The sequence below is a fragment of the Alligator mississippiensis genome, chromosome 16 (genome assembly GCF_030867095.1).
Source record: "Alligator mississippiensis isolate rAllMis1 chromosome 16, rAllMis1, whole genome shotgun sequence".
In the NCBI taxonomy this organism is placed as follows: domain Eukaryota; kingdom Metazoa; phylum Chordata; order Crocodylia; family Alligatoridae; genus Alligator; species Alligator mississippiensis.
Window position 1 is genome coordinate 12,725,687 of NC_081839.1, and position 26,541 is coordinate 12,752,227.

Genomic DNA, 26,541 nt, shown 5'->3' on the forward strand with positions numbered 1-26,541 from the left:
GGATAATACCGGTGGCAGGGCAAAGGAACAATAAGGAGATTTTAATGCTCAAAGGAAAAGGAAAGAGAGGAATGATGACGTCCCGTTATATGACTGTTAACAATCATGCAGGGAGCCGGAGGCAGAGGAAGCTCTTGGGCTTTAAAACTGTATTGACTTGCCCCAGCTCCTGTCCATGCTGACAGGAGTCAGGGGCAGTAGGACCAGGAGGAGCCTCAGCTGGACTAAGTAGCGCAGCCCGTCCCACCCCCAGCAATTGCACTCCCTGCCTGCAGCCCACCCCCCCCCCCCGCTAGGGGGGGTGTGTGTCTGGTGTGGGTGTGTCATGGGGGTGTGTGTGGGGTGTGTAGCCAGGGGCAGAATGGGTGGATGGGTGTGGCTGTGGAGCCAGGAGCACAGTGTGTGGGTGGGTGGGGGTGTGCAGCCCAGGGCACAGTGGGTGGGCGTGCGTGTGTGTGTGTGTGCGCGCGCGTGTGCAGCCAGGAGCAGAGTGGGAGGGTGGGTGTGCAGCTAGGGACATAGTGGGTAAGTGGGTGTGGGTTTGCAACCAAAGGAAGGGTGGGTGGGTGTGGTTGTGGAGCCATGGGCAGAGTGTGTGGGTTGGTTGTGGGTGTGCAACCAGGGAAGGGTGGGTGGGTGGATGTGGGTGTGCAGCCAGGGGCAGAGTGGGTAGGTATCATAGTATCATAGTAGCTAGGGTCAGGAGGGACCTGAACAGATCATCTCGCCTGACCCCCTGCCACAGGCAGGAATGAATGCTGGGTTCACAAGGCCCCAGACAGGTGATCGTCCAACCTCCTCTTGAATTTGCCCAAGGTAGGGGCGAGGACCACTTCCCTGGGAAGCTGGTTCCAGATTTTGGCCACCCTAACTGTTAAATATTGCCTTCTGATCTCCAACCTAAACCTATTCTCCATCAGCTTCTTATCATTGTTCCTCGACACCCCAGGTGGTGCTGGGGAGAAAAGGGCTCTACCTGTTTGCTGTTGATTCCCCTTGATGAGCTTGTAGGCAGTCACCAGGTCCCCCCTCAGCCTCCTCTTGCTGAGGCTGAACAGGTTCAGGTCCCTCAATCTCTCCTCGTAGGGCTTGTCCCGCTGTCCTCTCACCAAGCGGGTGGCCTCCTCTGAACCCTCCCCAGGTTAGCCACATCCCTTTTGAAGTGCGGCGCCCAGTACTGGATGCAGTACTCCAACTGCGGCCTGACCACAGTCACATAGAGGGGGAGGATCACCTCTCCGGACCAGCTTGAGATGCACCTTTGGATGCATGACAAGGTATGGCTGGCCTTGCTGGCTGTGGTCTGGCATTGGCAGCTCATGTTCATCTTGGAGTCAATAATGACTCCAAGATCCCTTTCCACCTCTGTGCTTTCAAGAGGGGAACTCCCCGGCCTGTATGTGTGCTGTGGATGCCTTCTCCCAAGGTGCAGCACCCTGCATTTGTCTACGTTGAACCCCATCCTATTCTCATCTGCCCACTTTTGTAGTCTGTCTAAATCTAGTTGCAGCCTCTCTCTCAAGTGTGTCCACCTCGCCCCACATCTTAGTGTTATCAGGTAGGTATGGATGTGCAGCCAGGGGCAGCATGCATGGGTGTGGGTGTGCAGGCAGGGGAAGAGTTGGTGAGTGGGTTTGGTTGTGGACCCAGGGGTAGAGTGCGTGGTTGGGTGTGCGTGTGCACCCAGGGGCTGAGTGGGTGGGTGTGGGTATGCAGCCGGGGGCTGTGGGCGTGCAGCCAGGGGCAGCGTGGGTGGGTGGGTGTGCGTGCGTGCGCGCATCCAGGGGTAGTGTGTGTGTGTGTGTGTGTGTGTGTGCGTGCGTAGCCGGGGCAGAGTGGGTGGGTGTGGGTGTGAGTGTGCATCCAGGGGCAGACTGGGTGGGTGGGTGGGTGTGGGTGTGCAGCTGGGGGCAGAGTGGGTGGGTGTGGGAGTGCAGAGAGGGGCAGAGTGGGTGGGTGAGTGTGTGTGCTCATAGGAGGAGTCCCACACGCAGTCCCCACCATACACAAGCACCCACACTCCCCTCATACTGCCACACATGCTGATCCCCACATCCACACCCCCTCACACAGCCCCCCACAGACCACATACCCACCCACACCCCACATATCCACACACATACACCCACGTGCTCCCTCGCCCCACATGCCCACACACCCACAGCCCCCCACAAACCTATACGCACCCCCCAATATGCAAAACTAAAACTGCATTTCAAGCCATTGTGCAATCCCCTCTGTGTGCACGACACAAACACATGTAAACCAGGACAAAAACAGTTGGAAATCGAATTCACGAATGCTGTAGAGGTTTCCTTTTTCGAATGGAATTTGGTATTTTGCTGGCTCCAAAACGGCACAACCCCTTGCTGGAAGGGTACTTCCGGGGGCAAGGGGACTGACATCTGGTAACAAAGGTCAGGGGTTCGGGGGCGGGACTTCCGGTCACAAGACAGTGACCAAGGGGTGGGGCACCTGCCAGGGGGTGGAGCTACCCATGCAGCTTTCAACAGCTTGCCAAAACTTGATAAGTCATCCTCCGCCCAAAATAATTACCCCTGGTTTACATGACCGGCCCCAAAGAGTGTGGGGTGGGGGCATGTCAGCTCCCCCTGAAATGCTCTGTCATTCACGACGGGAGATTGGCTAGTAAAGCATAAAACAGCTCTTACTGGAGAAAACCCTTTTGAAATGAGTAGGGCTGGATACCCTGAACCCTGTGATATTAGAGCTGACTACAAAGATCTGCATCCTGTTGCTGCTGTTAATGGGTAATATGTTAAATGCGACTAAAATAAGATGGAAAGAAAGCTTGTATTAGTCCATTTTTTAAGAAGGGCAATCAGAACAAGGAGGAAAATTATAGGTCATTTAATATACCAGCAATCTCAGCCAAAATAATGGAAAAAGGGGACTAAAGGATTTGTAGTTTTTGCTTGGTTTTTTGTTTTTTAATTATAGGGGAGACTGGTAAAACAAGAATTAAGGTTTTGCAGGTTAAAACTGGGCTTTAAAACAACCCCCAAAACCAAGGTGGATTAACCAGTAAACCAAAGAGAAGTGGTAGGGTCTCTATCCCTTTCTCTTTTCATAACTAGACTGGATGCCCATCTCAACGTTACCCTGCAGTCAATTATTCCCCAATAACTGTGACCAGTCGTAGACAGCATACCAGATTAGACAGACCACTGGATTAGCACAGAACGGCAACTCTTCTGCTGTTAATATTTCTCAAACTAGTAGTTCAGTTGAAAAGAACAGAAGAACAGTTTTTCACTTACAACATATATTTAGGAATTAACTTAGTGTTCAGTATGCTGGTCAAAAGGAGCACTGAGTTTAGCACCTTGGTTTCATTTTCCTCAAGCCTTTTGTACTGCAAGAAGGAGAAACCCACAAAACACCTCTGGAAACACAGCACTGACCAAAGATCCAATTTTCTTCTTAGTACTTCTTCTTGTAATAGTGTGATTATGCATCTATTCTGTATCTCTATTATGCAGGAAAACTCTTCAGAACCTGCCTCTGTGGTTTCCCACTCAAAATCCAGTTTTTCACATCACAAAACATGTGCAGAGCCCAGGCCCATGCTGGCCCTTATCTGGACACATGGGTCACAGCCACATAGGGAAGGAGGACTTGTGTCTATGTAGTGGCTCCTAGGGGACACCACGCCTGTCCAGGGAGAGAAAACATACACTACACTTCCAGAAATACTGAAAAAAGATGTGCTTAAAAGGAGATGGCAATTACTTTTCTTCCAAAGATATCACCTGCCTTCCCCTACCTGCTACTCAAAAAGGCTAATGCTCGCAACTCTCCCTGGTTGATCTGGGCACGCAGAGACTATGCTGACCGATTGAGTGCCCCTGCCTTCATGCTCTCATAGGCTGTCTGCATTTGGAGGTGACCTCTGCACAGTTATGCTGAGAAATGGCAGAAGGGGGAGCGTCATCTGCTACTTCCTCCTCTAACACCCCTCTTTTCAGGGGCCATTAGTCAGCCCCACGTGGCGCCTTATGGTTGGTGAGGGGCGCCTTATTGGTTGGTGTGGCTTCCTTGCTCCTGCCTTGGCCAGTGCGAGCAGTGTCTAGTTGTGGACAATTCATTGCAGTCTCAGTCACAAGCTCAAACGTGTCTGTGCTCAGAGGGCAATCCCAGCATGTCTCAGCCCTGGAGCTCAGGGGACAAGACTCCTTAGGACTGGGAACAGCGGAGGGTGTGTGACCACTGAGCCGCCCTGCCCGAGACTTCAGATCGCTTATGGGCAGGAAATGCCAATGCCCCGTATCCAGCGTGCAGCATTTTGCAAATGCCTTTTACGTTTGCAACTTTCCTCTAAATATCTTCTGATTGAAATGTGAAAAGGGAAAACTCCTGGTAGTAAAAATGATTTCAAATAAAAAAAAAACCCTAAAACAAATGAGTTTTTGTTTTAAAACCAAAGATTCCAACGTGAGTAACACACAATTTTTCAGTGAAGAGTTAAACTTCAAAAAACATACCGCCCAAGTGAATATACTAGACTAGATCTTTTACTTTGGTTCAACGTGAAAATATTTACTTGGAAATATCACAGCTTTAGTATTTAAACACAAAGCACTTTTTTTTTTTTTTAAATGACACCGCCTTTCCCAGGACAGAAGGGGCAGCTAAGAGCTATAAATATTAAGTGTTTAGGGACGCTTGTACATGTGACACAGTTTAATCCTCATGAAATTAGACCGGTTTATTAAATTTAAAATGACTTGTTTTAAATCAATGCATCAGCGTTTACAGGTGATAGCCTTTCAATTGAACCAAGCTCAGTGTATTATTCACATTAAATTACAGCAGAGGGAAGCACATAACTATGCACCCTGCTGATGTTTTTGGTACTCCATTAGAGCCAGGGGCACCGTCGAACCAGCAATCCCTGAGCCAGCGGGGGCAAGCACTGTCCGCCTGCTGCAAGGGACCCTCCAGCCATGCTCTACGCCCACCCATGCCAGCAGCCCTTGCCCCAGCTCTAGCCCCAGTTTCTCCTCACACCCCTACTGCACCCTCAGCCCATGCAGCCCCCCTCCATCCCACCACGTGCCTTGCCCTGTGCCTGCACCGCACAGCTTCCCCCACCTGCCTGTATAGGTGCCCTGCACCTTGCAACCCCCCAGCCCCACCCAGCCTGTCTGCATGTGTGCATGCATGTGCCTGTGTGCATGCGTGTCTGTTCATGAAGGGAGGGAGAGTGTTTTTGTGTCCATGTGCATGTGTGTGTCTGTGTTTATGGCAGGTGGGAGAGTGTGTTTGTGTCTGTGACCACGTGCAGAGTGACACAGACCCACACACACACAGACCCAGACCCACATAGCCAGACCCACACACGCACAGACACACACTTGCCCCTCACAGGACCTTCCCCCTCCCCCACTCTTGATCACACAGAGGCAGCCCCCCGTCCTCCCTCCCCCTGCGCCCCCATCCCTTGCCGCGAGCTGCCCAAAACTCAGTCTCGCTCCCCGCCTGGCCCATTACACTGACCTGCAGGGAGCTGCAGCCCGGCTGTCCCGTGCAGCCAGGCACATGTGCCGTGTCTCTGCGGGCGGGCGGCAGCACCGGGACGGGGGGCTAGGATGAACTTTTTAGGGCTACAGCTCTCAAGGCCCTCCTAGTACCACTGCCCACAAAGGTGGGGGTACAGGTGTCCATACAAGCGAACAAAGATTGATTCACGTTGGGCTGGGTGGACCGCATCATCTGGTGTGCAACGCAACGCATCCGCAGAAACACATTACACCCAGTTAATGAAAAAGTGCAGGTATCCTCTTCCCCATCAACCTCCAATTTTGGAGAGACATCTGGGGGACAAAGGGGTGAATGACACAAAAGTTGCAGCACCGTCTGGGGGACAAAGGGGCTCATTACAAGTCTTTGAGTGCATTTCTGTTTTCACACGATGAATCCATGGACGCATCGGTTTCATTCCTGGAGATCCAAACTAAAATACATCGGAATGCGCTTTGCTTTAAATTGCCAAAAAGACTTTTAAATCACCAGAAAAATCCACACGTGCAAACTGTAATGCCATTAAATTGGCAAAAAAAAGGCAAATTTCATCATGGGAATGAGCATCCTAGGAAAGAGAGCTAGGCTGGGGCGTTCTTCAAGGGGGAGGGTCTGTTTTTATGCTGGTTCTCAACTTCCTTTTTGACCTTGTTTTGCTCTCCTGGTCTCTTTTCTACATTATTTTATTACCTGATGATTAGCTGCTCTGAGCCTTTGTAGGAAAAGTGGCCTCGTTAATGCCAAGTGGCCGGGGCGCCCTACTGTGTAGAGCCCAGTGCCAGAATGGCGCAGGTACAAGGGCCGTAGGGCCCAGTGCCAGAGGGGCACAACAGAGAGGGACGTGAAAGGGACCCAGCTTCGGGCTTGGAAAGGGCTCAGTGAGTCAACCGTTCGTATTATATCTGCGAAGCATGGGGCATGGTAAAGGGGAGGATTTGGAGCCACGCAATTATCCCATAAGGCTTGAGGAACCGTCTGGGAGCGGGGCCCAGTGAGCCAGTATGGTCTAGCAGGGTTTAGTGGGACGGGGAACTGTGCAAAGTCTTGTGGGCATCCTCCCTATTTATCACTTTACCAACAAGGCGTGGCGGGAAAAATAAGGCACCCTTGGGTTGGAGCTGGCCCTGTCATGGGAATGTCATGGCCAACCCTAGGACCCCCACTTGCCAAACTGGTCTGAAATTTTCCTTCTAAAACTTCTTTAATCCCAGCTGCTTCTGTGCTGTGGCCCTCACGGGCTTGGGGCTTGCATGTGGGATGCCTGCCATGGATCTGGGAGTATCTGAGGCCCCAGGCTGAAGAGTCTGGGAGGGAGGAGATTTGGCAGGGCAGGGGTAGCAGCACGCACACTTGAATGACTGAGCTGTGCTCTGCTGATAGAATTTGGACATGGTTTGGCTGATTTGGCCTGAGACAAGAACGTTTAAAAAATAAATTAATAATAATAAAAATGCCCCCACCTCAGCTAAGCTTTGGGTCAGGATCAGTGTTGCTGAGTTTTTTCCCCCCTGCCCAAGGGGAGCCTTTCCCTCCCCCATAAGCATGCAGAGCTGCTGGTGAGATCAGCTAACATCAGTGTGGGTGTGTCTACATGTGCAATTAATGTGCACAAAAAAATCCAGGGCTTATTGATCCAGCGTGTTTTTGCTCCTGGCCATGCTGTGTAAAATGTGCACCCTGGAGCAATAAACTCCAGGGGATGTTGTCCCAGGCTTATTCCTGCACAGCACATTGAGCCCGGTCACAACAGCCCATGGCTGCTCCCACCCTGTTGCAACGCGCTGCAGAAGGGCTGGGCCGGGCATGAGCGTGCTTCGTTGCAGGGCTGGACTGGACTGGACTGGACTGGACCAACTGCTCTCTCTCTTTGTATTAAAAATGAAATGATTAAACTGCACAACACCTAACCCACTTAACCAGAAAGCATCCTTGCCATTTTCCTTCCTTTCCTCCTACAGTTTGTCACAGCGGATTAAATAAAAAGTTGAAGAACCAAAACTGTAAGTTCCCAAGAACAGGAATAATGTGAAAGCATCTCAACTGGCCATGCATTTGATACAACTCAAAAATCAGGAAAACCCAAGTGCCACACCACACAGAAATGCCAGTTCAGCCTGACTGCAGAAAAGATTTGAAACAATCTGGTATCACACGACATGTTGCAAGATACTCTTTACTTACCCTAATAATAGATGGTGAGGCGTCTGTGTTGCATACAGTTCCTTGTGTCACCAGTGCTAGTGTGCCTCGATAGTGTCTGCCTCTGTCGAGAAAATGCATTACAAAATATTGAATGCTACTACAATCTGCAGTTGGCATAGATTTCACAGCATCAATCAGTAAAGAAAAATACTTGTTTTACCTCCAGAAAGAACTTTTTCTTGTTCTTCTTCCCTGAAAATTTGTCCTCTTATACCCAAGGTCTTCAAACCTAGAGTCACTATTGATTACAATTCCCCCCATAGGAGCAATTATACTTTTTCAGGGGTGCAGTAACAGTATTGAAAGGTGAAAGGCTGCAAGAGTCAACAAAGGACGTTTTAAATGGTACAAATGAGGTTCAGTCAGAAAGTACTGCTTCCTAATTTTTCCCTTCAAAGCAAACCAGTAGCAGCCAGCGCAAAAAAATTCTGTCCAAGAACAGGAGCCTGCACTTCCAGCTGAAAACTGCATGCGAGCCCGTTTTAATGTGTCCCAAGGGAGACATGCCCAAGACGCTGCTTCTGTGTGGCAGTGCTCACCCACACAACAGTTTGCGCACCTCAGAGACAATGGCATCATTTGAATGGACTGCGCTGCCCCGTCCTCAGTCCAGCCCAGACTTGGTACCCTTGATTGCCATCTTTTTATTGCCTTGAAGAACAAATTATGAGGGGGACACTTTCGGGGTGATGGCAAAATGATGGAAGCTGTGCAACAGCGACTGTACAACAAGGACAAGGACTTTTGCAAGGTCAGGATACAAACCCTTGTTCACCACTGGAAAAAGCCACCGATGGAGAAGGAGAGACTATGTTGGAAAACGACTGCATGTTTAGCAGTACCATGCAAGTTTATTTTTCAAAAATATTTGCTGAAAAAGAAAAATAGGAGACATTACTTTCTGACTGGTCATCATATTTTAAAATGACTTGAAACCATTTTAAAAATGAGGAGTTCTTCAGATTAGGCATTTACAATATGTAAAGGTAAGCTGTGCAGGCCAGAGTGAAACTGTTCCATTTTCTCATGCAAGCTGCCCACCATTAAGGAGAACTGGCTTGTAGCTGTACAAATAATGGAGGAAGCCATATTAATTAAAAATGATAGCGTAGAAAAATTCATGAGTCTATGTATCAAGATGCAACATTGACATTCACTGGGATGAAATTCAGCCTGATGAACACAGGCAATGAGAGTCCATGCACAAGCAAGGCTATGCCTTTTAATGCTTGCTACACGAGTGGCTCAAGTCACAAAATACAGATTCATAGGTAAAAAAAAGTGTGTCAATGTTCAAGAAATGTATTCAAATCTCTAGGTTTTATCTAGTAATCAGTTATAACTACAAGGGAAGACCTAAGAAAATCTGAAATGTTTAGTGACATATCTGAAATGTTTTACCTCCCAGAGCTTGCACAGAGTTGAAGAAGCAAACCTTCCCCAGGCTCTGAGCACTGGGGACATGGCTTGCTCATGAAACACGTGCAGAGTCCTTGGTATGGGAGACTGCAGTTGGTTTTAGGGAACTGAGAGGAAGTCTCAGCGGACATCCTGACCGATGGCACGGAAGAAGTCATAAAGGGCAAATAGGAGGACTGAGAGTTTGAGGTAGCCTGTGGCATACTTAGAAGGGCTGAAACTTTAAGGTATGATAATTGCACACTGGCGAGACTGAGACCGAGATCCCCAAGTGTTAACCTGCAAAGCTTTCCGTGGCTGTAAGGATCGCCAAGAAGCCTCTTCTCACAATCTGGGATAAGCAGTATCTATATAATTTAGTGTCCTCCATCTGCACTCCCACAGGAAGCAGAACGTGTGCAGTCAGGAGCAGAGCTGGGGGAGTTGCTGGGTCTTGCAGCCAACTTCTACAACACTTGCCTTCCTCCTTGCCTACACTGGAAGTGTGGGGGAAGGAAAGGAAAAACCACATGCAAACTGGATGTGATGGGGGAACTGCATGCTACCCAAAGAGAGGCTCTATATTCCAACGCCCGTGAAACAAGGACGTTAAGCAGGAGACATTTTGTCTCAGAAATTTCTTGGCCTGGCACTAGCCCTGAGCCTGCATGGGATGCAAAGCCAAAGGGCAGTCTCATTTAAAAGCTCAACACAGCCCTAGGATATGGTAGGGGCTCCAACTTCCAAAACGTTATTCTAAATTTCTTATTTGAAAAAAGGTGGCTTGGCAATGTCCTCAAGCAAAGCTCTTCAGCAGAGAAGGCGATGCAGCCTGCCTTTCATTTTCATAAGCCATATCCCTTCTGCCATTCAACTGGCAGGTCTAGTTCAGGCTGCAGCTGCAAGCAGGTTCAAGTAGCCATTGAAATGAATCTGTAAATACAGCGCACAAGGCTACCAAATCACGTTTGCAGCCGCATTGGTAATTCTTCCGTTTCTGAATTGCTTTAACATTTATCTCCTGAACACGAATGTGCTTTTAACAGTGTGTGGACAGAAAGAATAAGAGGATACTCAGAATGGAAAGACAATATATGTTCTGGTATCAATTGTAAGTACTACTTTAGCACAATGCGGGCACGTCTACGTAAGTTGCTTACTGCGCATTAGCCTAAAAACACTGTGCAGTAGCGCGACTGTTCAAAACCATGCTATCAGCCTGCTGTGTTATTAGGCTAATGTGCTAATGTGCAGTAAGTATTGCAAAATAACCGTGTGCCAGCACTACTGCACAGTAACTGTAGTGACTGCGCAGTTAGTTAGTACTTCATTGAACACAGACTGAACTAAATGCGCAGTAATTAGGGCGCATTAATGAACATGGAGACACATGCTGCATCATTAAACTATGGGAATTATGTACAAGATACAGCTATTCAGAATATCCCAGGTGCCAACAGAAACATTTAATAAAAACCTGGAAAGGCTCTTAAAACAAACGATCAAACTTTAGGGCAGGGGGTCCAACCTTTTTGAATGTGGGGCCGGATCACAAACGTTTTATCACCCAGGGGGCTGGCGAGCCATATTCAAAGACATCACAGGAAGTGGTATCATATCAGGAAGTGATGTCACGTGGCCTTCGACACCAACGAAGTTCCAGGGGGTGACATGGTGCTGGTTGACAGGCATGCATGCCTGGGTTGACACGGTGCTGCAGGACCCGCCTGGGCGCAACCGGGTCGGCACCGGCCAGGAAAAGCAGCATGCAGCTGAAGCCGGCGTCCCATGTGCTGCCGGGGACAGGAGGAGGCCGGCCAGGTCTGCGCCAGCCAGCAGAAGCGACGGCAGAGCCGCGTGCCGCTCGGGACTGACCGGTGCAGGCTCGTCCCGTCCCGAGCGGCACACGGCTCCACCGCCGCTTCTGCTGGCCGGTGCAGACCCGGCCGGGCTCCTCCTCTCACCCCCAGCAGCACACGGGAAGCGTCCCCCTTCGGGCCGTATGTTGTACAAGCCTGCTTTAGGGTATAACCCAAGGTTATCTAAGGGGATTAAAAAGTAACCATTTCCTTAGGAAGAAGCCACTCATAACTGCACAGGTCCTGCCCTTTCCTCTGAAACGTCCAGTGATCTTCAGTGTTGGATTAAAGCAGGGGTATCGCGTTCACCTTGCCCCAGGGGTGCCGGAGTAGGTTGGATCCAGTGTGGAGACGTGTCATCTGGCCTGTAGGGCTGCTCGCAGGGCAGAAGTGTGGTGGTGGGTCAAGCAGCACTAATTGCTGTGGTTCCTAGAGCCACGTTGGCCGCTGCTTGTCCTGACATCACGTTTGGTCCACGAGCAGCCCTGCAGACCAGGCGACACAGCGCTGCGCTCTGGATCCAGCCCATGAGGCTGGGAATCTGGCAGTGGGACGAGCGGCAACTCCCGAAGCTGTGGATATTAATGCTGCCACTGCTCACCCCACCACCCAGGACCCAGACCCGCAGGCCAGACCACATGGCTCTGAAGGCTGGACCCATGCTGCTGTATTTTTGACAGCCCTGGATTAGAGAGACGGCTTGTATAGTGTGGTGGGGCAGTTCTTATATTCCTTCAAAGAAACAAAGCCAGCTCTGCAGGCACAGAAAGTCTGAACTCTCCTCGTTTCAGATGCAAAACCACAACATCCCAATATTGGAAATAGCAAGTTTGGTTACATAAATGAAAATGCCTTTTAAAGTTTTCATAAAAGTGGAGGAATGTGCGCTGCCACTGCGGCTGTGCTCTGCGGCAGCAGTGCTGCCGCCACGGGCCAGATAAAATGGCTTGGCAGGCCGCGTGTTGGACAAGCCTGATCTACAGTCATATGAAAATGAAAGAGTACCTTACAGGAGTAATTGTGCACAGTCAAAGTGTATGCAGGGTTTAAGGAACTATCTAATCCATGGAGTAAAAAAGTGAAAAGCATGGTCCAGCCAATGAGTAAATGTCCACTTCTGTCCACGTCTCAGTTCCAAGCAGAACAATACGAAGATTAACTGTCTTGTACATCTGCAAATAGAACAAGCATTAAAAACAAGGTGCCATCTACTTGTGGGGTTTTACAGTAAATGATTGCCATATACTCATGCTGATGATGTTTCAGAGACCTTCTGCTTGGCCCAAGATCTTTCTGCAGTTTGTTCATGTATATTATTAGTTAGAAGAACAATATGGACTGCAGAGTATGTATTTTCATTCGTTCACTTTATTTGTTATACCATTTCTGTTCACCTAAGATCTTCCTCTGCCCTGGTAGTTCATGATTACATTCCCTCATGCATTAACACATTGACATCACGTGCATGCAGTACTCGGGAGGGGAGGAAGTTTGCAGGGCAAGAGTAGGGAGCTGAGGTGTGCATATAAAATAGGGAAGGGGCTTGCCATCAGCAACCAAAAAATAAACATGATGGAAGCAATTAAGAAGCTCCAAAATCAGGGATTTGAAAGGGGCATAAGAAGAAAAGACCCACGGTCCATCTAGCCCAGACCCTGCTCCAGCACTGGCAGAAATGGTCACTACAGAGGTAGCGAATTGAACTGGATGTAGCTAATGCAGTGGTTCTCAACCTGGATCGATCGGAGGAACCCCTCAGAAAACATCAGCTCTTCATTTTCACTCTTTTTTAACTACTGAAAAAAAAACCCAGCAGTTTTCTGTTGCAAAGAGCTCAAAAAGACCACAAGTCTGGATTTCTGTTTGAAATCTCTGGGTGCATCTTGCGAATCAGATTTGCCCACCTAACGGTGCTGATAGGTGTGGTACCCCCGGCTCCCTCGAAAGGATCTAGCGTCCTAAGGTATAGACCTTTCCTGCCCCCTCAGCCCTTGCTTGATGCCCCCCTGGGTCCTGATCCCCCAGCCTCACCTCAGGCTGCAACAGGGCTGCCAAGGGAAGGGCCACGGCTGCCACGGGCTCCAGCACAGCCACCAGGACAGGCCTCCCCGCACCAGGGCCTGGGCTCTCGCTCCCCTACGCTCACACACGGTGCCACACCACAGCGTCCGGTCTGCGGGGCCTGCGGGCAAGGAGACAGCAGGGACGTCACCACAGGATGGGAGACACAGGACCATGCCCCTGCCCTTGCCCCAAGGTCTGCCCAGCCGTGACCCCCGACTGTCCCCACGCACAGCAGCCTCGGGGTCGTCCTCACTCCCCTCCTGCCCCGCACAGGCTACATGGACCAGAAACTCCCAACCAAACCCCGCCTCCTCACTCCTGCCTGGCCTCTGCCAGGCCCTGCAGCCCCCGCCTGCACCCAGCGCAGCCCAGGGCCCTGCCCTTAGGTGCCTCCACTGCCCCCACAGCGCCCACTCCCCTCCCCCATGGAACCCACAGGGGACAGCCCCCCCACCGCCCCCTGCTCTTGGCCCCGCGCCCCACAGCCCCCACCCACGGCCAGGCAGGGCTGGCCTGTGCAGCGTGGCCCAACAGCCCCAGACACCAGTGGGGCCTCCCGCCCGGCACCTCTCCACTCCCGCCCGCAGCCCCTGCCCCACCAGACCTTGCCACTGCCCCTCACCCTCGACCTGCGGGCCCTGCTCCCCCAGCTGTGCCCCTGCCGGTCTCCATCAGCAGCCCCTGCCCCCCCACCCCGAGCCCCACACTCCCCACCCGCAGTCCATGTCCCGCCAGGCCACGCGCTGCCCCGCACGCCCCCCGCAGCCCCTGCCCCCCAGCCCTACTGCTGCCCCGCACTGCCCACCAGCAGCTGCCCTGGCTCCTTTCACCAGGTGACATCAGAGACCCTCAGGTGGGAGTCACTCCTGCTGCCGCCCCGCCCCGCATTAACCCTTTGGTGGCAGTAACCGCTGCAGGACCCACAGAGGGGGCGGGGCTGCTCCAAGGCCAGGAGACACCCCTCCAGTCCCTGCCTCAGTTTCCCCTGAACCCCTCAGCCCTGCACCCGCTCCCGGGGAGACCCCCCACAGCTCCCAGCAGTGCTCCCGCCCCAGCTCCAGCCTCAGTCTCCCCAACCAACCCCGGGCCTGCAGGCCCCGTCCCGCACAGCCCCGCGGTGCCCCGCGCTCCTGACCCGCAGCCCCGCCCATGCCGGAGCCCCGCCCCTTCACTCGCAGCCCCGCCCCTTCACTCGCAGCCCCGCCCCTTCACCGGAGCCCCTGCCCGCCCAGGCAGGCCGATGCGCCTCACTCTTGCCCCGCAGCCCCTGAGCCGTGCACTGCCCCGCCTCACCCGGAGCCCCGCCTCCGCCCATGGCGTCACACACGTGACGTCATTGGACGGCACTCATCGTCACTCCTGCTGCCGCCCCGCCCCGCGTTAACCCTTTGGTGGCAGCAGCTGCCGCAGGACCCGGGGGGCGGGGCTGTTCCGCGGGGAAACTGAGGCAGGGCCCCGGCTGCCCCGGACCCTGCAGCGTCCTGCTCGGCCTCCCCTGCCTCCGTTTACTCCGCCCCCGCCCCACACACGGCTCCCGTCCTGCCGGACCCTGCCTCAGTTTCCCCCCGGCCACCCCCGCCCGGCCTCGCTCCTCGGGGCTCCAGGAGGAGGGGCAGGGCGTGCGGGGCCAGGGGCAAAAGCTGCTTTGATCCACAGCAGTGCCGACACCGCGCCCCGCCCGCCCGCCCGCCCGGCACTGCCGCAGGGAGCGCTGGCCCCACCGGCTCCCCTCCCCTCCCCTCCCCCCCTGGCCACAGCCGCCGCCGCCCGCGACCACGAGCACGTCCCCCGGGCCGGCCTGGGAGGTGTCTCGGCCCCAGCAGCACGGCAGCAGGCTTGCCTGCACCCCTGAACGTGGGGCCCATTGCCCTTCCCCACTGGGAAACATGCCCTTCCCACAGCCAGCACCGGCCCCGGGGACCTGCAGCCATGTGGGCGCTTTGCACAGGCAAAGGGGAGGGGTGCCAGGGGAAAAGGGTGCTCAGGACACCAGGGACCTGTGGCGCGTGCAGCACGGGGGATCCGCGCGGCAGCACAGCAAGCAAGGGTCCCAGCTGTGCTCGCGCGTCCTGACCCCTCAGTGCCCGTCTCCCTGCAATACACCCCTGGCCACAAACCTCCCCCAGGTCCCTCCTGCCCTGCCAAGAGCTCTCTTCCCCTGCCCTGCTTTCCTGCCCCTCCATCCTCCTGCCCCTGATGCCCCTCCACAGGGGTGGGGCACTTCACACCCCGAGCTGCACCAGAGTTGCGCACCCTCCTCCTGGCTCGACCTCTGGGCAGGACACAACAGGGCACTGCCACCTCCTAGCGTCATCGGTTGTCAGGGGCCGGAAGGGACCTGGCAAGGTCTTCGGGTCCAGCCCCTGCACTGGGCTCAGGGGGGCCCGGCCAGGTGACCGCCCAGTCTCCGACTGAGATTCCCAGGGGAGGCGACTGCGCCAGCTCTGCAGGGAGTTTGTCAGTTGTTCCCTCTCAGGATCAGGCTGGAGAGACTGGAGACAGAGGGTTTGTGAGGCACATGCCCCACAGGTGCTTGGGCACGCTCGTCTGCTAGACCCGGGTGAGCAGGGTGGGGGCACTGGCCAGTGGTGGCAGGTTTTGTGTTTGGAGCTGTAGGAAGTCGGCTTCAGTTATGGTGAGGAGACTCGTGCACTCATCATGGACAGTGCAACTGTGACACGCCACAACCTGCCGACGTCCGACCCCCCGGGGACCTCTGCACGTTTACCTGCGCTGCTACATCCCCCTTCCCCGCCTCGAGACGGCGTCTAGCGCGGACCATGGGCCTGCGAAGCGGCAAGTGGGTGAGCCAGAAAAGTCCTCGCATTGGGAGGTGTTTTCACAACAGCACGAAGGGTGATAGGATGAGTCTAAAATGTTAATGCCATGCATATACATCGACACCGATCAGTCACCACAACCACTCCTACAACCGGTTTTAAACTAGCACCTATTACAAAACAAAGCCCCAAATAAGCACCCTCCAAATCAAACAAACCCGAAAAACCGCAACACACGACTCTCAAAAATGTCAAGTGACTTCTAAAAAAAACAAGCCCAATTTTCTGCTTATTAGAAGAGGACGTGGCAACCTTGGTAGAAACCTTGAGCTGTTCGTGCATGCCGTACCTGGTGTGACATCACCCAAGCCTCGTCCAATGAGGAGTGCCGCAGACCAGCCTCTCGCTCACTCATCTGCCAATGAGCTGAGATGAGCTTTCCCGCGCCTCCTGCCGGGGTCTTGCAGAGGTGAAGGGTAAGAAAACAGAGACTGTCCTGCACAGACACAGAGCAAAGTCTGGGAGGCACCGCGCGGTGGAGCTGCCGCATCTTCTGCCTTCCCAACGCACAGCGGGACTTCAGCGGAAGAAGAGTGCCGACGGCCTTTCTCGAGCAGCGCGCCCAGAAAGAGACTATAAACGCCAAAATGACCCCTCCATCCTTGGCGCGCATTGGCCCGACTGTGCCAGAAGGCATGTCCTAGGAGACACGCTCTCCAAGCCCTTTCCTCAGCTGCTCTGGGCAAACCGTAACCCCCAGATCCTCTCTGGGGAATGCTCTCAACCCTTCCCCCCGGCACATGTTGGCACAAGGTGGCAAGCAGTCACCTGCAGGAGGGAAAGGGCTGATGATGGAGCATCCTCCCTTAATGCACGTGCCTCCTGATCCCGCTCATGGCAGAAATCTCCACGGGCACCTTCGAGGGAGAGGGCAGCCTGGGCCAGGCCCGCGGAAGACTTTGCACCGTGGGACAAACATCCTGCATGGGCCCCGGTGCCCAACCGGGAGTGAGGCAGCAGGTAATGTGGTCCCCGGGTCTGTGGCACCGAGCCGATGGGCTGCTGGGGAAGGTCCCACCCACCCGCATAAAACTTTCTAGCCTGCGATTCCTCCTGGATGTGAGGGTGCTGTCTGCGGGGCTGCTGGGGTGAGCCCCTTGGCCCTTCCTCAATGCAGGCCCTTCCCTCACCTTGTAAGATGTCGGCGTGCCCGGAGCAGATGGTGGGGAACAGCACAGGGCCTGATGCTTGTTGCAGCAGTGCCACTGCAGAGGCAGTCCCTTCCCCTCCATCCGCCCTGAGCCCTGCATGCGCCCGCTGCTGGCAACAAGCCAGGCCGAGGTTGCAGGGGCCCTGGGGCACCTGCTTGCAGCCTCCCTGCTGCCTGCTCAGAGCAGCCCGGGCTCTGTGATGGGCAGCAGGGGCCCGCCCAGGACCCGAGCCAGCTGTGGCAGGCAGCCAGGATGCTGCAAGCGGCTGCACCGTGGTCCAGCTCCCCAGCCTGGCTCCCCCACCACGCAAGATACCAGTGCCCTGGCCCCGCTCCCCCTGCCTCCTCCTCTCCCCTGCCTCCTGCCCGCCCACCTGCCCTGCTGCCTTCCCAGCACCACTCGCTTCTGCTGTCTGCCCCAGGAAAGGAGGAGGAGGAGGAGGGGAGGAAGGGACTAGAGCCTAGTGTGGCCAGGAGCCATGCTGGGGCTGCACCCAGTCAGTCTTCGCAGCCAGAATGGACAGAAAGACCAAAAGCCCCAATTCTGGCAATACTAATGGTAGGAACAGAGAACCGGGAGCCAGACGGAGCCCAGGCCCACCTCCCCTCTGCCACGTACAGACCAGAGGAGCGCTCCAGCCTCTTCAGGAGCTGCCTCGTGGCAAGGCTGTTCCAGGCCTTGGAAAGCAAATTGCAATGCAGACTGTTGAGCTTCTCATCCCATCTAAGGTGAATCACAGCCGTGGCAGAGCAAGTTTGTAGGAGAAAGCTCACAAGTCTAGCATGGCTGCTTCTTCCACATTTTGGATGAGACGAGATCGGGAGGATCAAGGGTGGATGAAAAATGGCCTTGTGTCCAAGCGCGGAGGAAGGAGGAGAGCTCAGTCCTCACAAGGGATAGAGGTGGCAGATAATGACTACACTCAGAAGTCTGCAGCAGCGCTGTCTAACAGCAAACTCCATTTATTTTCTGAGATGTACAAAAGCCTAATGTTCAACTGGGCAAAGCAATCCAGCAGGAGCGACGGTTGAATGCAAGTGTATCAACGCCACGTGGCACACTGAAAAGACAGAGAAGAAACACGTCCGAGGACGCTGCATCATTCTCATGATCGTTCTTGTCTTTGAAGAGCTGCACCAATATCAAGCCCCCTCCAGCCCTGCAAGCCAGCACACTTTGCAGGTGGAAAAGCTGGGAAGAAAAGCAGCAAGCCAGCAGCAGAGCCTGGATAGGAGCTGAAACCCCTCACTCTCTCTTTCCTCTCCACAGATCGCTGGCCTACGCCTTTCTCAGCTGTTCCAAATAGGAGCTGCCTTGGTCCTTATATCTGCACACTGTTAGAAATTGTGCGCAGACAAGAGGGTTTCCTTCTCTAGCAACACAGGAAGCACAGCCTGCACCTTCAGGTGCCCACAACTTCCCCCATAGTAACTAAGCATGATCAATAAGCTTAACGGCAGACCTGTGTCTTATTTGGTAAATTGTATTGTGATTGGAGTTTACGACCACAAGTTGAAGAAGAGTTATGGAGGAAAAAAGGGGGGAACCCAGGGAAATAACCGGGCTGCAAGCACCGATCCTACAGACCCCTGGATCCAAGGCTTGCAACAGGACATAGATGACTCCCAATTAAATGAGTCCCCCCTCAAATGATGACTCCCTCTTCCACATGATGTATCTGGGGGAATCTTCATCTTTTGAGTATACCTGTGCCCCTTCATCCCCTTATGTCCCACTTCAAGTAGCAGGAAAAATGTATAAGTGTCTTACAGATACGGGAGCAGATTTATCCTCACTGGGAGACTCTCCAAAAAGGGCGGGAATTGCGGTCTCAGGAACTGAAAAAAAAAATGATGGGAATAACTGGGAAATCTATGCGAGTGCCCCGTGGCGCTGAGACGCAAGTGCAGATGGGACCCTTTACCTTATTCACTCATGAGAATCGAGGCATTGCTTCAGGTGTCTTAACTCAGCCGTGGGGAATTTCCAACCGTCCCATAGCATACTGCTCTGCTCAGCTAGATCCTGTAGCGAGGGCAGCCGTTCTCTGTGTCAGAGTGCTAGGACACCCTCCTGTGGTTCAAGTGCCTCCTGCGATAAAAGCTCTCCTATTACAACACAACACCCAACATTTTTCTAACCAGCGTCTGAACAGATACGAAGTACTGCTGTTAGCAGCAAAAAATGTGTAACTTCAGCGATGTACAGTTCTAAATCCAGCCACTTTACTTCCAAATCCTGAGGATGGGGACCCTCATTGTGGTGGGAGAAACCTCCCTAAGGTCCGTTGTCTAGCTGTAATTTGATTGACAGACAACGCGGGTAAAGAAAGTCAGCTGTTTATTTGCTCGAGCAAAGACCATAAAGCCAGCAAAAGGCAAAATGGCCCCCCCTCAAGGGTGAGGCGATCTTTTATATTTTTTATAACAAAGCAAGACTATATGGTTAACAAAAAGCAATACTTGGGCGGTGCTTTGTAATCTTTGTAACAGCATATTTTTATTAAGCTGAACTAGCACTTATTAAAAGCTAAAAGTTAAGTAACAGTAACATTATAACGTGTTAGCAAAACCTTACACAGTAGTAGATACTTTTTAAGGACGCAACTAGTATACCCAGAACAATGGTTTCTCTGTCTTATCTTATTTCTTGCTGTAGCTGATTTTTTTAGCACACAGACACAGATCCACTTTTTAACTCAGAAAATGCTTGGTACAGTTAAAATGATTACATGACACAAGCAAAGGCCTAGCTATCATTCTGCCTTGTGGTCAGCTGCATTGCTAGGCCACAGGTCATGCCTTGTATTCAGCTGTAAAGCTAATACTTCTTAATAATCCAAATTATTGTAAACCTAACAGTATGCTATCAGAAAACTACTCTATTTCAGGGTAATAACAAACATGCTCACTACACCCCTTAGCTACCAGAAACTCTGGGTTCCATCAATTTGTGAGAGCCTTCATACCGTGGCTTGGAGTAAGAGAATTGGAATTAGCCATAATTAACATTTCAGCCACAACAGAAGCTTTAGCAAGGCAAGAAATCCCACGGCAGAGTCTAGAATAATGGTGTTACAAAAGTGCGAGGAGATTGAAAGAAAACATGAAAGGCTGCATGAGGAAATAGAGGGGCTCATGAGAATGGAAGTTTAAGGCTAAAGTGAGACTAAAGAGTCTCAAAGTGGGGACTGGAATCAGAAAAAAATAAATGCCTTAAACTTTGATCATTTGAGTTATAAGATGACATAACGGCTTTGTGGAGAATTGCTGGCTTGGTACAGTAGAACAGATAAGGGAAAGTGTTTTTCTTTGTAACTCCTCTGCAACTGCTTCACTCACCGCGGCCTTGAAGATAGCAAAAAGTATGTACAACTCTGATTTCCAGGTGCAAGAAGGAGGTTTGTGAACTAACCTCGCCTCCCCCATAAGTTCCCATCCTGATTACAGCAAAGAAGTAATGAAGTAATGTCATAGCCGCTTTTCATGCTAATTTCACTATATGATCACGTGAGTTGTAAGCGACTGTTAAAAAGTATATAAGCCTCCTGATTTTGCTCTTGGGGGAGAACCCCTTCCAAGTGCTTGGGAAATCCATGTCACTTTGGAATCCCCCCTACAGCTGTAGTTTCTTTTGAATAAAAGCTTCTGCTGACTTGACCCAAAAGTATGCTGCGTGTGTTTCAACGACACTGGTCTTTTCATCTGGAAAGGTTCACGTACAGAATGAGTGACATTCAAGTCAAGCAGGATGGTGCAAATAAAAATCGTGACTTGTAGTACCTAAGTGGGGAGCACGGTACGGAGCCTGAGCCCACTCATTGCTCCGCACCCCGTAGATCACATGAAGAGTGGACTTTTGCTTTTGGCAGGAACTGTTCTCACCCTCTGGCTTGCACGTAACAAGCAGTGGGATTGCCAGCAGTGTTGGTTTTTGGTTTTTTGTTTGGAAAGTGGGTATGTTGTATTTTGAAAAATACAGTACTTCCTAGGCTGACATACTAACATGGACGTGACCATGGAGGACAGGACCTGCTGGGGAGAGGGAGTGTTGCCCAGTGTCTCAGGTCTTCCCAAGTAGGCTGGAGAGCTTGAAGCAGCACAGCGGGTCTAGGCTGATCCTCTGTCAGTTTTGCTCTCTCCTCACATGCACTTTGCTGCATGGGCAGTTTGAGGAAATCCCAGTCATAGTGGGGTGCTGCAACGCAAGGCCCCAGACTTTGGGCAGGGCAGTTAGCCCTGCCACCGCCAGTCCCACCCTGCACACGGGCATGCATTCATCCCTCAAGTGGGCTGGGGAGGGACACTGGGGCACTGTTTAAGCTGTGACCAATGCTTACAGTGGGAAGGCTGTGGCTGGCGTGGGAGAGGAGCTTGTGTTTTTCACTTTTTCTCTTTTGCTGAGTATCCTGCTCCAGTTCTGGCCTCTCCTCCTGCAAGCACCAACCCCACAAGAGCCTTTCCCAAAGCTTAGAGTGATGGGCAAAGTGTCTGTGTCCATGTAGTCTGCAATACGTTGGCTACTAACAATGGCTACATGAAGAAAGCTGCACAGAATGAGCCCACCCAAGTGCCTTGCAGAAAGGGCTTCATTGTCCTGATGTGGAAATCGCAGGGGATTTCACTCATGCGGGCTTTTTGTTCTGCTTTCTTTTTCTTGATTATAGGCAGAGGTCTGTCCTGCCAAGGCATCCTCACAAGGATCGCAACTGTGATGTGATGGAGAGAGGCTTGTCTGCTATCGTTGACATCAAGAGTGATGCTGTCCGCGGTTCTGTACTTCTACTAGGGTCGCCTTTGTTCGCAAAGTGAAGAGTGAGCTTGCCAGGCTAAGAGTGATCCAAAAATAAAGATAAAAGTGACTGATGGTGGAGCATGCCGACGAAGCGAGACTATTTCCCGATGGTGGCAGAGGCAGATGTAGGCATCAGCAGAAGATATCCTCAGTGCTCTTGGTTTTCCTTGGCATGGGATTCAGGTTTCCCTCCTGAGAAGTACTGTCTGGTTGCTGTTGTGACATTTCATCCCCACGTTAAGAGAAGGTGTGCACAAGCCTTTTGCTTCAGTAGCAAGTTCCACAGTGATGGGTGAGTGGCGATGGGGGCACACTCTAGCAAACACCCGAAGCCCCTAGTCACGGACCTGCCTCTCGTCACAGACCTTCGCATACCGAGACAATGACCGTACGATGGTTATTTTGTACTTGGAACTGAGACAGGAGTGTGATTAGGCAGCTGCAATTATGCCCGAGCAAGCCTATTTCAGATGAACTGTCCTCTCCTGTGTGTGGAGGGCACTAGAAAAGGCACATTAAAGAGCCCGTGTCATGTCACCTGCCTGGGATCTGTCCGAATCCAGAACTGAGGTTGGCAACCTGGACTGTCCACACCCTAGCGCACAGCACAAACAGCGCCCAACTGGATTGAAGGACAGCACTTGTGCGCAGAGCTGCATGGATTTCTTTTCCTGAACAAGCATGCACAATGTGATCTAATCATCACAAAGCAACTGAATGAAGCGTTGAGAATGATGACAGATACTTGCAGACACACTCATGTTCCTTGGCTGTCTCTTCTAACTCATACCCCTCCTCCTCAGCCTCGACATCGAAGGGCTAAAGAAAGAGTCTACAGAATACTGCCTATATTCAATTCACTACCAATGTTTAAGGAACTTGATGACCCCCCCCCCAGGCCAAGGCTTATGTCCAAGAAGGCCATTTCGGAGTGTGGGAAAAGAACTGAAAAGCATGGGAAAGGAATTGAAACACGAAAGCTTTGATATCAAGGCAAATGGACCCAGCAATGCAAGACAATTGACCTCATTAATACATTTGTTATCACAGGCCCCACATATAAACCTCCTGGGTCTCCTTAACTAAGGCAGAGCTAGACTACATTGAACAGGGTGGACAACTAGCTGCTTTGTAAATTCATAGCTTCATAGGTTCATAGATGGTAGGGTCGGAAGGGACCTCAATAGATCATTGAGTCCGAACCCCTGCATAGGCAGGAAAGAGTGCTGGGTCTAGATGACCCCAGCTAGATGCATATCCAACCTCCCCTTGAAGACCCCCAGGGTAGGGGAGAGCACCACCTCCCTTGGGAGCCCGTTCCAGACCTTGGCCACTCGAACTGTGAAGAAGTTCTTCCTAATGTCCAATCTAAATCTGCTCTCTGTTAGATTTGTGGCCATTGTTTCTTGTAACCCCTGGGGGCGCCTTGGCGAATAAAACCTCACTAATTCCCTTCTGTGCCCCCGTGATGAACTTATAGGCAGCCACAAGCTCGCCTCTCAACCTTCCCTTGCGGAGGCTGAAAAAGTTGCAGCCCACTCCAATTTGAACAATCCTCCGGTTCTGCTGAATCCCTGTCGTCAGCCCTCTCAGGTGGGGCATGAGAAGAAGACAAGGAGAAGACCAGCCCCAAAGGAGCTGGATAGATCCTTGTTTGAGCAGTTCCATCGTCTCCATCCGTACGGCCACAAAACCATGTCAACAAAAGACGCAACCAAGGAAGAGGTTCAATCTCAAGTGCTGTAAAGCCCTGCTAAGGAACATGCCCTCCAGCAGCGCCTCCGAGAGAATCGTGCCAACTGCCCCGATGCCCTTGATGCCACTGACCGCTCGAGGAGGAGCTTTGAGAAAGGCATCCGTGAGGCATGCCAAAAATGTCAAGGCTTCCTCACAAAGAAACCTCAGGACTGGTTCAGTGAGAATGATTGGGAAATGCTTGCCTTCCAAATGGACAGAGCACACAGTGACGTCAGCTCCAAACAGAAGTGCCCACTTTCGTGACCTTCAGTACAGATCAGTCACTCGGCGGCCCCTGCCACATGGACAGTTTTGCACACATAGGGGAAGAATGTATCTCCCGCTATGTGTGTGTTAGTAAAAGCCACCATTGAGTAGGTGTGTAACATGTAATAAAAAGACGGGAGAATTTATTAGTGCTGCAAATTCTTCTGAAATTTGCTGTGGACTCACCTAAGGCCTTCACTGCAAAGAAGCTGCTTGGGTTTGGTTTAGCACTTCCTTCTGCCCATTTACCTAGTCACTGCTTTCCATTTTCCCCGAGGGTTTTTCCCCTCTACTTGCCAGAGGAGGCTGAGCCCTTCCTGAGGCTGGAACAGGCTCAGGTTTCAGATGGCAGATCCCATTCCTCTTTCTACGCAGGTACTGTCCATGTGGGAGCTTTGCCCTCTGAGGTGCAGCTCCCCGGCCTGATACCGGCAGAGATCCCAGGAAGGGGGAGCACATGGGGTGCTCCAGCAGGCTGCAGAGAGGCTGCTCCTGGCAGGGGAAACACCATGGATCTGGGTCCATGCAGGCAGTTTTCCTTAAGCGTTCCTGGGGGATAACTGTTCTTCTGGCGTGGTTAAGTACCCGCCAAGGTGTTGCAGCTTAAAGCGCACTTTATGGACATGGGAGGCTCCTCCCTCGCTTGCTTCTACAGCCATATGGCTGAGGACAGGCGAAACTTGGGGGCATCTGAACCCCAAGCCTCCGTGCTTGGGCCTGCTGGTTGTAGGGCCACTTATGGGTCTGAACTGACTCACTGATTTGGACTTCATTGGGCTGATTTGGCTTGGAACGTGAAAAATGTCCTTAAGAAACAAAATGTGCCTTGAAGAATGCTAAAGCGGTTTCCCTTTCATGGCTTGTTGCCACAGCTAGCCAGCGCTGCAATGGCTCGTCTCATGCAAAAGGCTTCTTGCCATTTTTGTTGGGATCTTTCTGCTCTGTAAAGACATGGACCACATCTCCATCCTAAATTAGGCCTGAGGCCAGGGAGCCAAGGTGCTGGAGAACTGTCCAAATATCTACAAGCCACCAACCTTAAAATATTAAAATGGATTTGTCCTGGAGAAGGCAGGCAGCCCGAGTCTCATTTCCTCTCTTACTGTGTTCCTTGTATCATGGAGCCATACAGGTCCTTTCCCTAGCCTTGGTGTAAGGCAGAGCAATATCAAGGCTTTAGTAAATGAATGTGCTGCTTCCAAGGACTCCCCTAGACCCAGGACAGGAGGTCTTGTCTACAGCATAGGAGATTCAGTGGAAGCGACTACACAGGCCTTTAGGGGGCAAAGCTCCTGGGTGTGCATCTGCAAGTGCACCCAGATCACAGCAAACTGAACCAAGTCACAGCAGTGCTAGGGGGCAGGGGAGCCAGGGGGTCGACTGGGCTCAATGTGCTCAGAGGGGTTGGCTGGGGCATGAGGATGCTTCGGCGCGGGGCTCGCTGGCAGACAGCCCTAGCACAGAAGCACCCTCGTGCCACAGCCAGCTGGATGGGTCTACTTTTGTGCTGCTGCTGTGCACAAAAAAACTCTGAAGCTGTGTATTTACAAGTCCTACCCTGCTGCAGAGTTGATTAGTTTGATGCTCTTTCAACGACGCATGGACAGGCTGTGCGGTTCATTAGGCAAGTGCGCAGTAAACGTCTCGTGTAGACGTGCCTGGCACTCCCAAAATACCCCCATCTGGGGAGCAGGGCTAGTGTTGAGTTGTGATGACCTCCTGATGGCAGCTGGGAAGACCCTCTGTCCACCGCTCTCAGGCCACTCATGTCCAGCCGCTCCCCAGGCACCTGATTGTCGTGGAAACACACACAGAGTACTTTTGGGTCAGGTCAGCAGAAGCTTTTATTCAAAAGAAACTACAGCTGTAGGGGGAGTTCCAAAGTGACATGGATTTCCCAAGCACTTGGAAGGGGTCCCCCCCCAAGAGCAAAATCAGGAGGCTTATATACTTTTTAACAGTCGCTTACAACTCACGTGATCATATAGTGAAATTAGCATGAAAAGCGGCTATAATATTACTTCATTATTTCTTTGCTGTTATCAGGATGGGAATTATGGGGGAGATAGGGTTAGTTCACAAACCTCCTTCTTGCACCTGGAAATCTACTTTGTACATACTTTTTTTTTTTTTTTTTACCTTCAAGGCCGCGGTGAGCGAAGCATTTGCAGAAGAGTTACAAAGAACAAACACTTGCCCTTATCTGTTCTACTGTACCGAGCCAGCAATTCTACACAAAGCGGTTATGTCATCTTAAAACTAAAATAATCAAAGTTTAAGGCATATATTTTTTCTGATTCCACAGCCCCCCCCTTTGAGACTATTTAGTCTCACTTTAGCCTTAAATTTCCATTCTCATGAGCCCCTCTATTTCATCATGCAGCCTTTCATGTTTTCTTTCAATCTGCTCACACTTTTGTAACACCATTATTCTAGACTCTGCTGTGGGTTTTCTTGCCTTGCTAAAGCTTCCCCTGCTGGCTTTCACGCAGCAGAGGATCAGTTGCATTAAGACATAGAACATTATCAGAACTATCAAGACAAACAATATTCCATACAGGATTTTCTTGCCAAGGGCCCCGAAATGTGGGAGCCAGGAGGTTAGCCAAGACCACATTTCTTCTAGACCCCAGTCAGTATTTTCTGAGGCCACTTGATGTAGGACCCTTAACTGATTTCGGATTT

The 26,541-nt window shown here is 51.9% G+C and overlaps 2 long non-coding RNA genes across 7 annotated transcripts in view; both read right to left on the minus strand.

Annotated features, from left to right (window-relative positions):
* LOC132246423 (uncharacterized) overlaps positions 1-14,415 on the minus strand; it is a 30,781-nt gene extending 16,366 nt beyond the window's left edge. For 2 of the 6 annotated variants that reach the window (XR_009457680.1, XR_009457679.1), the window contains exons 1-3: positions 13,035-13,216; positions 12,009-12,175; positions 7,726-7,807 (exon numbers count right to left, since the gene is read on the minus strand). This is a non-coding gene — a long non-coding RNA (uncharacterized LOC132246423). Of the gene's footprint in view, positions 1-5,712; positions 5,838-7,698; positions 7,808-12,008; positions 12,176-13,034; positions 13,224-14,148; positions 14,182-14,360 lie in introns of those variants that run through there. The other 4 variants (XR_009457681.1, XR_009457677.1, XR_009457678.1 and 1 more) reach the window with 4 other exon arrangements.
* Positions 8,104-10,332, minus strand: LOC132246424 (uncharacterized). Its single transcript, XR_009457682.1, has 2 exons — positions 8,722-10,332; positions 8,104-8,617 (listed from the first exon to the last, which is right to left on the minus strand). It is a non-coding gene; the product is annotated as an uncharacterized LOC132246424 (long non-coding RNA).
* Positions 14,416-26,541: the final 12,126 nt, after the last annotated feature.